Source organism: Zonotrichia leucophrys, chromosome 3, assembly GCF_028769735.1.
Source record: "Zonotrichia leucophrys gambelii isolate GWCS_2022_RI chromosome 3, RI_Zleu_2.0, whole genome shotgun sequence".
In the NCBI taxonomy this organism is placed as follows: Eukaryota; Metazoa; Chordata; class Aves; order Passeriformes; family Passerellidae; genus Zonotrichia; species Zonotrichia leucophrys.
The window spans coordinates 45,896,327-45,911,348 of record NC_088172.1 but is presented as its reverse complement, the minus strand read 5'-3'; the positions used below and the strand labels follow the sequence as shown (position 1 = coordinate 45,911,348).

The 15,022-nt window shown below is 40.4% G+C and overlaps 1 protein-coding gene across 1 annotated transcript in view; it reads right to left on the bottom strand.

Annotated features, from left to right (window-relative positions):
• Positions 1-15,022, bottom strand: part of RSPO3 (R-spondin 3) — a 58,284-nt gene that overhangs the window by 29,181 nt on the left and 14,081 nt on the right. The gene's annotated exons all lie outside the window — the stretch shown is intronic.

Here is a 15,022-nt window from a genome sequence, read left to right as displayed (position 1 = left end):
GATGTGTGTGTGAGCCAAGACAGGCAATACTTTACAATTGAAATATGATAATTCTCTATAGCTGAGATCCATAACATGGCAAATTTCCATCTCCCCTTTAACTCCAGAAGTACTAAGTATAAAATAAAATGTACTCCTAGCCATTTTCACAATTTTTGCCTCTTCTCCTGGATTCCAGCTACATCTCATACAAATAACACAGCAAAAAAGGAAAGCATAGTTCCAAATGGAGAATGTTATTGCTAGTGTTATGGAGCAAGGAATAGGATAAAATATGCAAGTCAAGCCCCACTGATTTCATGTCATGTAATAACTAAATGTATGAAGCACAATAAGTTCCAGTTCTTGGAAATTCTTAAAGAAAAATATCACTGAAAAGTCAAAATCAACATTTTACATAAAATATGGGTTTTTTCTCTTAAAAATTATTAAAGAGATGCACTTTTTTCATTGCCTCTTACTGCATCTGGCATTTCCTTGAGTCTTATACCTGTGTAATAAAATAGTTTCTCATTTGTCTTGCAATAAGGGTAGAACCTTATTCTGGTCTAGGCAAGCATCAAAGCAGGGAGGGACAAGCCACATGCTCCAGAAACTGGCTTTCTTTGAAAGCACTGGGCTTTGTCATTGAACCTGGAAGAAAAAAAAATGTGGGGCCAAAATATTTGTGCCTAGAGGATGAGATAACTGTTTGAAATTAGGCATCTCCAAGCTCCAGATGAAAATCTCACTCTTGTTACCTCTCAGCCTCCTCCCTCTCTGGTTCAGATCCAGATGCTTGCCATATCCTTGCAATATCTGGGCCAGTCCTTCCCCTACTGCAAAAGGTGGGTGGGATTGAGGGGATTCCAGAATCCATTCAATCTTCTGGGTAAAGAACTGGCCCTTACCCTCCCTCTCTCATTGCAGCAAATTGTTAGTACCTGCTGATCTCAAGTGCTTCGCCAGCTCCAACTACAACCCCAAAGAAGCAACCAGTAGTTTTACCTCTTTTTTTAACCAGTATCAGACACAGAGCTCAGAGTTTAAGTGGTGTGCCACAGGAAGCTGTAAACATAAACTCCACCTAGTGAAATCCAGTCACAGTACAGCAGATGTAAGCATTTCTTCAAATTTCTATACTAAGGTAAACAGCAGAAATGGATAAGTAATGTATATCCACATTGAGAAACACTTTGAAGTGAAAAAGCAGGTGATAAAGCACTAGGAGAGCACAGACCACTCCTGTTAGCCACAAATTATAGATGTGGTAAGAGGGATGAAGAGATTCAGTGCCTTGGCAGAGGGTTGGGCACTGTGGCCCTGTGGGTTAGACACTGGCTGCAGAACCAGGAGGTATGGAGTAGCATAGCTACTGTCTTGGACAGTAGCAAATATGTTCAAACACACTCTTGATAAGTACACTTTCTTGAAACCACTTGGTCTTTGGTGCAGCCCACTCCATTACAAAGACAAAAAAAAAGAAATGTAAAACATTCTCACCAACTTTCAGAACTGACTCAATGGGGATGAAATATTCTATGCATGACCCTGCTAACCATTGAGTGCTCCACCCTCTTGTATCCAAAGACTTTTTGAGCACAGTGAAATCATAGACTCTCAGGGATGGAAAATGCAGCACAGCAGTGGGCAAAGCAAATGTTAGGAGCACAGAGACTCACAGACAAGTTCTTTCTCAGCTCTTACACAAGCATCAGTCAGAAGTGATACAAACTACTCATTTGCAGACTCATGACTGGCTATAGGTCCAAAATCTATCCCTTCTTCCCTGTTTTTTTTTGGTTTTTTGTTTTTTGCTTTTTTTTTTTGTAAAACCTAAATACTGGAGATTAGAGAAGACCCTAAATGGATGTTGAACTATTCCCTTCCCCTGTCTGACTTGAAGCTCTTTTTTTCCCAGAGGCCTCTTTTTGTGCAAGTCATTTGACCAGATATTAGTTAAGTCTCATTAGCAAATGAAATCTCAGAATATTTTCAAGAGCCCTACTCTGGAAACAATGAGTTATAGTCTCTGTTAAAAGTAGAAAGTTAAGGATGAGGAGCTGAGTTTGAATCTGAACTTTTGTGGACAAGAAGCTAGATTTTGACTGTGTGCAGCAAATGAATTCTAGACCTTTGAGATTATATTTTTCAATCAATTTTACTCCATGTATAGATTAGAATTTAGAGGATCAAAAAAAACATGGAAATAAGAAAATGCAGGAGAAATCCAGCTGGGCATACGTTCTGACACCCGGGGAAAAGCACGGGGTAGAAGAATATTCTTTGCCCATTTGCTGCAGCTGAGGTGCACTGTCTCATCACCACTCCAACAACAAGATATCCCTTCAGAGGTTTGCTCTTGAAATGGATGTGCTAGGCAAATGGAATCCATCCCTGCTGCTGCTCCTGGTTTCTCAGGCTTGCGTGTTCTCACAGGAAATATTTTCACAGCAGAGCTGCTCTGGAATTCGGCCTTCCCAGCTGGGCTGCCCCTTGCCAGGAGAGCCAGACCCCACCTCAGCTTTTACCACCACACAGCGCCCACACAGACATGAGCCCTTGTGGTGGTGCAGATTTGGGATGGGAAATCCCATGGGTTCTAGTGTCATTCAATTGCTCTGTGTGCTCACTCACGTTCCTTGCTCTTTCCCTTGCCTGGTGAGAAGCAGCTGCCTGTGGTGGTGGCCTGAAAACAATACTTCATGTAAAGCAGAGCTGCTCTCAATCGTGCAGACCGTCCTTTAGGCAAGCGCAAACAGCATTTGGCAGTCAGCTCTTCTAATGAAAAAGTCATTAAGGAATTCAGTTTGCAAACCACAGCGTATTTCCTCAGACTCTTTCTTGGACAGTGTTTCTTTGTGTGGAAAAGCACTAGAGGTGGGACACACAATGGTGGGGAAGAAAGCTGAACTGTCCTGCAGGCAACAGGATCACTAGGCCTCAAATCACCTGCAGGGAGCAAGGGACTGGATGTGCTGCCATGGGGGAGCAGCTGGGGAAGATAAACCTGTACATGGCAATTCCTACGTTGGATTGGCAATAAGTTTTCTGGGATGCAACTAAATTAGTGGTGATAGCTGAGGAATGTGGACTCTCTGTTCAATCTCCTCTGGGTCTGCAGGAATCTGAGGCACCCACAAAAGAGGCAAAGAGGGAAAATCAGTCTAAAAGTCAACTGTTAAAGGCTTAATGTCTTCTGCTTCTCTTTGTGATTTGATCTTCACAAATATTTTAGGATTTCTTTCTGAGAAGGTGGTAACTCCTCCAGAGATTTGCCTGACTTCTATTTTGTTTCAGACTATTACTGCCATTTGATACAAAACATGTAGCAAAGAGGATTCTCGAGTGTCTTCCTATGTTTTCAAGGGAAAAGATCTTATACAAAACAAAAAAAAATTCCCCAAACATCTGCCTGGCTTGACAATATTTTTCTCTTCAAGAGGCACTTCATGTCTGAGGGAAAAGAAACCAACTTATTTTACTCACCAAATGTCAAGAGTTCTAAAAAGCAACAGAAATGCAAGTATGGGACTGTTCCACAGTCTCAGGGAGTATCCATGTCTGTTTTGTAGTGGCGTCTATGAGCAAGGAGGCCCTTGGCCCAAATGGCCAAGACCTCACTGGGGATTGCCTCATCATTATTAAACACATGTCTGGCAGAGTGATCCTGAAAATTAAGTATACTGGCAGCCAGAATGCATTTCCCCTGAATTCGGTTAGAAAGAGCATCAACAGGCTGAAAAATCTCACCAGGGGTGCAGAATTTTATGCAGTCTCCTAGCATCTTCAGCACAACAGAAATCAGCCACAACAACCACAAATGGCTCCTTGTCATTCCAGAGAGTTTTGTAAATAAACTGAAAAATTCTTTTCACGGAGAGAGAAGGGAAATTGACTTCTTTTTTTTTCCACATACTATGGAGCACCAACAACGTTCAGGCATCCAGGAAGTTTAACCAGTATAGGAACCAAAGAGGATCCCTGAGAAAATTGCCTTAAACCACCTGATAGTGATGGTGAAGGCAATACTTTCTCACATCAAGTTCTAAATCCTGTAAGCAACTACAGATATTACTTTTGGAGTCAGCTGTAGTTGCTTCCAATTACCCAGCCTTCAAGACTATACATTATGATTTTTTTCTAAAATGTAAACTCAATTACATAATCTCTATTTTATTGTCTAGATTAAAAAAATCTGTTATAGAAGGGTAACTTTGTGATCTATTATAAGTAGTAACCCAGTAATTGTAGTGACCTAATAATTCTATAACCAGCTGTGTTATGACAGTTGTCAGATTCAGCTACTTGCAAATAAAGCATCTGTGCTCAGATAAAAAAGGACGTGTGACTTTTGGAAAGAGATTATATTTGATGCACATATAGACAGTATTTTAATAATCTAGTCCTGCAAGTTGCTGTCATGAAGCCCCCCAGCTGATTTTATAGGGTTCATATGGACACAGAGCTCTAAAAACAAAGTTGTCAACATCACTGTGACTCCCTTGATTCTCCAGTCTCTCCCCTACAAGTGATGCATGCTTCTACTGAGGAAAGAAGGAAAAATGTATAGTGTAGAGGCTCATTCTTTGAAATGTGTGGTCTTTCTGTTTGCTGGTAACTTTCCATCTCCCATTTTTGTGTTTCTAACAAAGGTTATGAATGCTCAGGCTATCCTGGTGGCAGCAGAGCCTGTACCCCCCACACCCCATTTGCTTCTCCTGTTTTGTTCTCTTAACATACTGGAGACTTTGGTTGTTGCATATTACACAGATGCTCGTGTACTTCCAATCTGTATAAGGATCATTCAGCTCATACTGTCAACATTACACAACTACAGTAGCATTTGCAAGTTTCTCATTTCCCACAGGGTCTTTTGAGACCAGAGTTTTTCTCTCAAAGTTTTGTTTCAGAAACCACAGAAAGAACAGCAGGATGTAACAGATTTTACTTTCCATGCCGGGGACTAGGGAGAAGGGTTTAGACAGCAAAAGCCTGTAATCCCATGTCGAAACTATGATTTTCTACTACCATGTTTACAGCATTAAAAAATTAATAAGCCAGATAGCAAGCCAGCCCGCTGCCTTGGCCGTGCTCAGATGTGCCTTTGGTCAATTACTTAATATCCTCTCGATTTAATATATTTTCCTAAGTGGAACTGATCAAAAGTTTGTACTGAATGAAATTATTTCTTTCTGTGTAATGATTAAATTCATACCATACTGAAGCTAACTGGAAGCTCCAAATGTGTTGCTTGCAGTGGAACTGTTCTGGACTGATGCCTGCAAACATTGAAACGGAACATGTTCTCTTTAAATTCAAGATTCACATCAAGATTTCAAATCATAGTATAGGTATTAAGGAGTATCACAGTGCTAGAAAATCTCTAAAAATTGTGATCTTCAACTTGTAACAAGGAAAAGCTCTGATCTCACATTTTCATGAAGGAAAAAGGCTACCTTCTCCAGGCTGACTGGACCATCCATCTGCTAGTGACACAAAATACTGTCCAGAATTCCAAGTTGAAATTAATTATTAAAATAGTGCTTGTAGTGACACTCAGCAAATGATATTCCAACTGTTTTCACCTTTCCCTCATGCCACTGGGACTCATGCTAGTCTAAAAGAGAAAGAAGTCAAAAATTTCTGACTGCAAAACATGAACAGTATGATGTGAAATCAGATTAAACTCTGGTGGAAAACAGGCAAGAGTCATCATCACCAGTCAGCTTGGACTCATTGACGTAAGTCCTGGGCCCCTAAAGTCAATGGTAAAACTCCTGTGGAAAAAACGGGGTGAGCATAATTTGTAAATCAGCATTAGCATAGTCCATGGTTTGGAGTGTAGCTATCTGATTTTTAGAGGGCAGCGTGATTGGATGGCCTGTTTAAATTGGGATTAAGTAATAGGATGGGTGAGATTTAAGTAGGCATTCAAATCCTGAGAAACTGACTCAGTTCAACAGCTCTGTGTGCCTGAATTTCCTAGTGAAGTAACTATGAATGGCACGTAGTTAGGGCTTGCTTTATCACCCCTTCTGCGTGCTGCCCTCCCTTTGAAGTCTGAGCCTTTCCCTCCCGAGCAGACACACACTGACCCACATGAAAGCGAGTCAGCGCTCTCACCGAGCATCGCTCACCTCCCCAAACCGTGATGCATCTGACATCACTGCAGTGACACACAGCAGGCAGCTCACTGTGGAGCTGCAGCTGTGCTGCAAAGCATTTGGGCTGAGTTTTTGGGGTGCTGGTGACGAAATCAAGGCTATGGTCCATTTTGTGCTAAAGCAGAGAAACAGTTAATTTTCTTTGTGGTGGTATGCCACCAATTCCCTGAGGACGTGCGCACCAATCAGATCAGTTGATTGGAAGAAAAAAATGAATTAAAATTATTTAAAACTTCTGTTTGGTTTTTGGTTTTGGTGGTTGTTTTTTTTTTTTAATTGATGTAACATCTGTAATAGCATATTTGTTAACCCAAACCTAATTAACATTATAACGCCAGCACATCAAACTTTGTCAAAATATTTGACAAAATATTTCTATTTTTGAAGAGTGTCACGTTCTAATGGAATTTTATTCCATTAATAATTGTCTGAGTGGCTTTAATTTAAAATAGCAACAGCAACATTTTAAAGGTGATAAAGAATTATAAGATACAGAATTTCAATTTAAAAGCAAAAAGAAATTCTACAGTAAAAAAAAATAAACTGAGGCCACCTATTGACAATATTAGGTAAAGAAAAACAAAACTTCATAGCCCAATAATTATATATAAAATCAAGAATTAAATATCTAGGAAACTTTGGATTAGTGTTATGAGTCTTATTAAACATTTTATAGTAAGACCTGAAAAGTCAATAGTTTTGAAGCCATTTTAATGTTTCCGTACAATAGCAAAAAATATGAAAAAAATCTAATTTGTATTTAAAATTTGTCTGTAGCCTAAACAGAAAAAAACCCTCATATTTGGAAAGATTAATGGGCAAACTATGAACTATAAATTTTAATGATGACTTTTTTATTTGTCTAATATATTGTGTAATATCACTGATGCACATCAAAAGTGACATCTGACATTTTCTATGCACAGTTGAAGTGGTCATAAAAACATACTTTTGTTGAAGTATTTCATTGGTAACAATGGTAGGACTCACATCATTTAGGCTGGCTCAGGGCAGAATCCTGGGGACATGTTTAACCTTGCTCTGCACATTCAAGTACAAATTTCTAAGACACATCTTCCTAACCAAGCTCCTTACACCAGAAAATGAACCATTTACTATTTCATGGTCTGCTTTTTCAGGTGCCAGATGCCTTAACCAGCTTATAAAATATCTTTAGTACTTTGCAACATGTTCATTTGAAGAACACTTTTCTAATAACTCCAGTAATGAGGAAGAAAGGACTGTTCTGTTCCGTTCTGTTCTGTTCTGTCATGCTGTAACTTAATTAAGCTGATGCAGAATGATAGAAATAGAACCCATTATTGCAAATAGAACTGCCTAATATAAGTTACACCAACAATTAATTAGGCTATAGTGAAAACACAACATCCCTTAGATATTAGAAAAACATGAAATCACAGCAGTTATTTTTAAAGTATCCAACATGATGAATATTTGGCAGCTCATCTGGTGGCTAGTGGCTTCCCACCATGATGGGCTGCCATGAGACAGGGCTTGGATGTGAGATGACTGCAACAACACCACTCAAAATGCTGGGCTGCTGCAGAAAACTTGTGCTAAAAAATGTCACAAGCAGATGCCAAAGTGGAATAAGTGAAAGGAAAGACTGAACTGTGCCCTAGAATAAAAATATCCTCCTTGACTGGCTTCTTGACCTCCTGGACTTGCACGAAGAAAGTCAAGCTGTTTGTCTCACAGAGGTAGCAAACTGCTACCCCAAGTACCCGAAAAGCATATGGCTCCTGGTGACTGCAATCAAAATCATCCATGAAGGGATCCAGGCCTGAGGTAGAATGATGGACCCAGTTATCAGCTTGTAATCAGTACACCACCAGAGCTCTGCATGATGTTCGAAATCAGCAAAAAATATTATGATGGTGTCAGTTCCACATCTCCAAAGCAAAAATATACACAGCCCAGCACACATGAAAAAGAACCCAAGTAGGAAAAGGTAAAAGGTACAGTTTAACTTTCATCATCTAGTTACTTTGGCTAACAATACCACAGAGTTACGTGCCTTTGAAGAAAGTTAGGGGTTCTTGGGTTTGAAGGTTGATAAAGTTGGCTGGTTAAGGTCCCTTTCTACCATTGTAAAGTACTAGAATCTGTATTTTCAAATCTAGGGCTTCCAGAGAGACAACTAATCTCCTGCTTCATTCCTGTATATAAACCCTCATTTTCAGAAGATGCAGGTGGTCAGAGGTCTGAAATTAAAACTATTTATTCAGGAGTCCAATCAAAGAATTGTTATTTCACTTCTAGAGCCAAACTTAAAAATTTTGGCTTTATCATCTTTGGGCTTCAATTTTCTTCATCTGCCAAGGAGAAACGATATTTATCTCTTAGGATTGTGAGGTGTTTAATTCATGGATATTTACAATATGTCCTCAGCTTTGGCTGAAATTTCTGGCTTCTTTGCACAAGAAAGCCTTCATGAGAGAGTCTGTTTCTGGCACCACATTAAACCTTGCTTTGTAGAGGGTTCTCTCATATACGTCAGATTGTTATGGGCACAACTATTGAGTCATGGGTGCAAGTGTGGTAACAATTTATTGTAGTTATTCACACAACATTTCCATGCACAGATTTCAAAGGCAGACTGAGACAAGTTGAGAAGCCAGTTCTTTTAACTTTCTGATTTCTGCTCTGTGACTGAAGAGATTAGATTATTGGAAAACATGCTATTAGCCCTGGCTTGCAGCCAAAGGGCCTGCTATGGATTCTGCAAGGGGTGCTGCGCTCACTGTAAATTAAGGAAAAGAGCTGGGTAAGTTACTCCAGAGAGGAATGTTCCCTTTGGGAATTGTCCACAGCAAATGAGAGCTATGGTTGGTGAGCAAGGAGCAACAGGGAGAAGAAAAACAACAAAAAAGGTCAGAAATTTCAGGGAAATAAAAGGCTTTTTTTCTCCTCTACACTGAGCACTAAGTTAACAAGCCTTAATGTTTCTTGTTTCCTTTTATGCCACTTTCTGCCTACCCAGACCAAACTGGGAAAAAACCCCATTCAATTGCCATGTAAGCCCATGATTAAATTCCTCTCCATTCCAAAAAACACATCAGCATATGGTTACCTGCACGCATATGTTACAGACCCCTTGACTTCAATTAGACTTGAATACCTGATTAAAATTAAGGACTCATTCTTGAATGGAAACTCTTGTGCTTTGAGCAGACACCTATCTTCCTGAAGCAGGCAAAAGCCTAACTCCCAACATACTAACTTTGAAAATAACACCTTGAACTTCTCAGTCATTAGCTAATTCAAAGTTAAACATTTCTATTTTTTAGCTCCTTACCCAATAGTTTTGGGGAATTTTGTATTGGCAAAAAAAAAAAAATCAAATCTTTTCAACATAATAACCATGTTTTCATGGTGTCTCAGAGAGTAAAACCATTATTCTTTTCTCCTTAGTTTTAGAAGATTGGGAAAAAAATCTCTTCCCTAATACTGCAGAGAAAAGCATAGCTGTGTGAATTCAAAAGACTTATGTAAGGCTTCTAGCACTACTTTATTAACTTTTTAAAATTAATGTTCATGCATTTTAAATCCCTGCCATTATACTTGGGAGTAAGATTCCTACAGTGCCTGGAGTCAGTAGCCCTGTTCCTTTGTGTGTCAGCAAGGGACTCAACAAAGATAATAATTTCAGTGCTTTTTTAATATAAAAGTGTTTGACTTTTAGATTATTAAGTAGTTCTATAAGGGGCTACTAAGCTATATCCTCACAGGAAAGCAAACAGATTGCTTTGATTTCAGTAAGACTCAAACCAGTGTCCTATAAAAGGAGTGACTCAAAGCCTGTTCATTAATCTCTAAAGTATCTTTTTCAGCTTAAATCTCCTGTTTGCCTTATAATACTTTCCATACCAACATCATATGTAACACTCCATATGGAAAAAAGCCAGTACCACAAAGGTGTTCTCACAGAAAATTAGAAAGAGCTGTTCAAAGGCAAGCTAAATAAAAAGGAGGCCAAATGACCGGGGAAAACATTTACAAAGTTTATCACATACATGGGAAAAAGAGAGTAAGTATAATTAATGCAAACTATCTTGATTTCAACCATCCTTAAAACCCCTGAGAAAATCATATAATCACATAGCAACAGCATCAGTAAGACTCCAAATATATGTGTAGGACTTTTCACCCTGTGGTCCTCAAAGCACTTTCCAGCAATCAAATGAGATGCAGCTCCATGATGTAAGTAAATGCTTTAGGGACCATGTTACCTTTACCAACACATTTTTGGAGAAGAATGGGAAATGCAGTGCCTGTCTGTTGGCTGCTATAACCACTCTGAGCTGAGACACTTGGGGAACCCCTTGGGTTGAAGCTGTGACTCTTGCCAGCAAATCCAGATTGGTTGCTATTGGTTTTACTCAGCTTTGTACCACAAGGAGGAGGCACAGCCAACCCAAAGCCCGTGCCAAAGCAATAGTTCAGTACCAGGGATTCAGAAGGGACAGTGCATCCCCTCACTGCTACTTTTCCACCTGTGAAGATCTCTAAGCTTTGGAGGGTCTTGTTGCTTCATAACCCTTGAGAGCTGCTGGTGGCAGGCAGGGCACGGCAATGAGGGAAATTGGGATGTCCTCATGCCTTCACTTCCAGCAGGAACACGTTTCTTGGTCACAACATAGGGACAGCTCTCGATTAGACCCTGCCTCAATTCTCCCATAACAATTTCGTAAGCAAAGAACAAGTACATGAATATTTATCACCAAAAGGGTTTCACTGGCATAGAACAGAGCTGAGCTCAGGCATGCTGAGACTTCAGTCAAGCCTGCTCTTAGAGACAAAAAAGCATAGTAAAATCTGCAACTAGCTTAGGGGACAGTTTTCTCAAAAACAAGCCTTGTCTGAGCACACTTCACAACAGCAGTTCTTTGTCTAGGCAGTTAAAAAATAAAGGCAGTCTGTAACAAAGCATTGCCCCTAAAATATCTGTGCTATAATGATACTGGAAGTAAGGATATAACCGATCAGTGGTTGGAAATAGGCATCAGTGAGACGGCATTCATTAAGATAAAATTCAGAAAGCCTTGGTAGATAAAATCATTGCAGCAGTCTCAGGGAGGCAGTATAATCTCAGTCACAGGTATGTTTCAAATCAGAGGTGACATATCTTTTAAAAAGCATTCTGTAGCTTGGCCATAAATTATTGTGCTTGGGAAAGGAATCGAGTGGATCCAAGAGTTTATGCTGAGCACCTTCTGACATCCCTTGCTGCTGTGCCCCTCTCTAGGGGAATGTGCTGGCAAGATAGCCTTTTGTTAGCATTTTGCATTTTGATGGTATCATCTATATCACAGTTTTCTTACTCACAGTGGGTTTTGTTATGCTTATCAATCTAATTCTACTTTTTTTTTTTTTAAGGAGAATGAATAATAGTAGATAAAATCAAATAAAAGTGCCATATTTCTAATATAAGGTGATGATCCAATATTTTCTTTGTGATTTGAGCACTAGTTGTTTCACAGGAGATTTCAGAAATTAAATAAACTTCAATTTCCTTATAACAAACTTCACATTGTTGCCCTATTACGAAACCTGGAATTTTATGTCTAGTAAGTTTTCTGTGTAGCATATCTCTGCTGAATGAAGCATCAGTGTAAGCAGACAGATGGTAGGAGACTTGTTGATGTTACCATTATATATTTGTGCAGGATGGAGAATGGGAGAATATCAAGAAAGTATCCTTTTGTTTTCACATAATGTTTTTTTGTTGTGTCTTAGCCACTTGTCTAACCCACTAGCTTTCTAATGTTCCTGTTTCTTGAAGAGACCACTACAGCTTTTCTAGAGCATGATTACCTCTTCTACTTGGCCTTCTGAAACTCCTATAATATGCACACACAGAGATACAGAACAAGATATTGCCTTACATGCTCCCTTCATCCCTGCTGTGACACAGAAGCCACCAACTCTGTAAGTCACCATGATCAGAGATGGGAGTACCCACCAAGTCAGCACATTCCTGCTCAGCAGCTCATGCCCAGCCCTCCCAGTTGTCCAGGTTGCTTTTATTGATTCCTCCAGCTAAGATCTGAAGTCACTTATAGAAAATGTTGACAAATTCTGAAAGGTTGGATATGACTATGAAACTGAGTTGAAAGAATGAGCACAGATTGATGTATAGAATAATCCAGACATTATCCAGGCATTTTATTTAAGGTAAGGGGATAAGGAATGGGAAGGAGACTGGTAACTTCAAAAACTAGACATGATGCTAAGAGGTCTGCCTTGCATGCATTATTTGTGAGTACCAGACATTTCCACCCAGGGAAAGCATCATAAGCAGTCTGGATAAGCTCCAGGCCTTTGTCTTGCAGGACTTAACCAGTTCAAGGTGGACACTGGAGTAAAATTTTGTGTCCAATTTTTACCCCTTCTCTATTGGAACTAGCACATTCTACTCAGTGATCACTGAAAATAGAGTAATTAAAATTTTAAAAATCTGTATCACTGATCTCTGTTACGATAGAAAACTCTGCTATGGTGTGCCCATGCATAGACATATATCTGCTGTTGACTGCGTTCCTAGAGCACCATTTATTTTTTAAGCAAACAAATTGGCTAACATGTAGGTGTGTTTATACATCTTCATTAATCTCAGTTGGTTGCAAAAGCAGCAATTTTTATTCTCAAAATTATGTCCATGGGAAAGAGACTTCTGCTGGAATAATTTCTTAGGTATTTCATAATAAGCTCCAGAACAGTGTTAGTGTTCATTCCTTCTCTGCCACTAATATCCTACTGCACAAGGAACATCTAAGATACTGTATAAACAGGATAATTTTGGAATACAATAGGGGTTAAAAAAAAATCCACCAGACCAGTGCTTGTCTTTTCCCCTGTAACACATGACAATTCTTGATACACTTTGAGGTGGAAGGGGACTTGGTGGTTTGGGTTTTTTTTAGATTTTGGTTTTGATTTTTTATTTTTGATGGGGCTTTTTGGGGGGGTGGTTTTTTGTTTCTTTTGGCGGGGGGGGCAGGGGGGCAGGGGGGAGGTTATATTTTTGGGGCAGACCAAACAATAGCAAAGATATCTTAACAGAGACTCTGAGTACTCTTGTGGCTTTATACGGATCATTTAAATTGCATTGGTCAGGGTAGCACACTCTGCCCGTTGCTGTCTGGAAGATTTGCAAACATGGTGCACACACTACAGAATGCTGTCTCTGTGCTGATATTTGTAATGATAACACACTGACACTCAAATTACACTGTGCTCTGGTTGCTGCCTTCTGTCTTGCCCTTTCTTACAAGCGGCCTAGAGGTAGGACTTCCATATGCATTTGTAAGGAGTCTGTAGCTGCAAACATTAATAAGAGCTATCACTTAGGAGCAGTTACTTACACTTTGTTTAATCTCTAATGGATTCTTCTAAATATTTACAGTAGAACAGTTGTCAGACCAAATGCTGGACATTACTGGCAAATTCCCAGCAGTCAAAAAGGAAAGAGAAGAGGGAAGCGAGAGGAGAGGAGAGGAGAGGAGAGGAGAGGAGAGGAGAGGAGAGGAGAGGAGAGGAGAGGAGAGGAGAGGAGAGGAGAGGAGAGGAGAGGAGAGGAGAGGAGAGGAGAGGAGAGGAGAGGAGAGGAGAGGAGAGGAGAGGAGAGGAGAGGAGAGGAGGAGAGGAGAGGAGAGGAGAGGAGAGGAGAGGAGAGGAGAGGAGAGGAGAGGAGAGGAGAGGAGAGGAGAGGAGAGGAGAGGAGAGGAGAGGAGAGGAGAGGAGAGGAGAGGAGAGGAGAGGAGAGGAGAGGAGAGGAGAGGAGAGGAGAGGAGAGGAGAGGAGAGGACCTACTTGTTGCATTCTTCTGTGGGGCTTTAGTGAGACAGGTTCTGCATTGAGTAGCTTGGTGGCACTGAGCAAAATGGTCCAGAGGATTGTGCAAACCCCAGCATCAAGTTGTGGTTCGGTCATGTAAAACTGCCTGTATTCTTGTTTATCTTGGGGAAAATTACTGTTTGACTGTTTGCTTTGCAGACACTGAAGTAAATAAACTGTGTGAAAGGCCAGTGGCTGCTACAAGAGGTGGAAGAGCTCCAAATTGTTTGAGGTTGTCAGCATAGCACCATAGCACCTGCTGTTCTCTTGGACGATCTCTTGGCTGGTAGATCTGGAACCTGCAATATTTCCCTGTTGTTGTGTCTCCCTGACACAGGTTGATATGGACTTTAAAATAAATAAAGTTAATACTCTGAGGCTGAAAGAAAGCCCTTGGTGGGCCTCATCTCCTCAGGCTCTGAAGTTACCTTGGCTCTGGTGAGACCAGGGTGGGTGGTGTGAAGCAGGTGTGGAGGAGTAACAAGAGGATGGGAAGCAGTAGGAGCCTGTGGCTACTGGGAAGGACCTCTGTGCCAGCAGATCACCCACCAGGCTGTCCAGCTGTGTCCAACAAGTGGGGTCTTGGGCAGGCAGGAGGAGGGGACGGTGGCTGCATCACAGCTGGTAGAAGTGCTGGTAGAAGTGCTGGTACATGGGAGGGGGGCCTGAGACACGAGGTGCTTGTGTGTCTCACTCTCCCCCACTGTGACCCAGCAGATCTGTACTTACACAAAAAGGCACCAAGGATTGTTATCTTTCTTCGGAAAAAATTCCATTGACTTGAAAATGAGAGTCTTGCATGAATAAGGATCTATGGATTTGTCCAGATATATAAGTTTTATGTAGCATTTGCTATTGTAAAGGCCTGTCCTAATTTTGAGATGTGTGTGTGTGTGTGTGTGTGTGTGTGTATGAATGCATGTATGAGAGGGAGAGAACTCTCACTGCCTACAACTGTTCTGCCAAGATAAACTTTGGAGCATTTTATAAATTAACTCTGCTCTGTGTGTTTATTT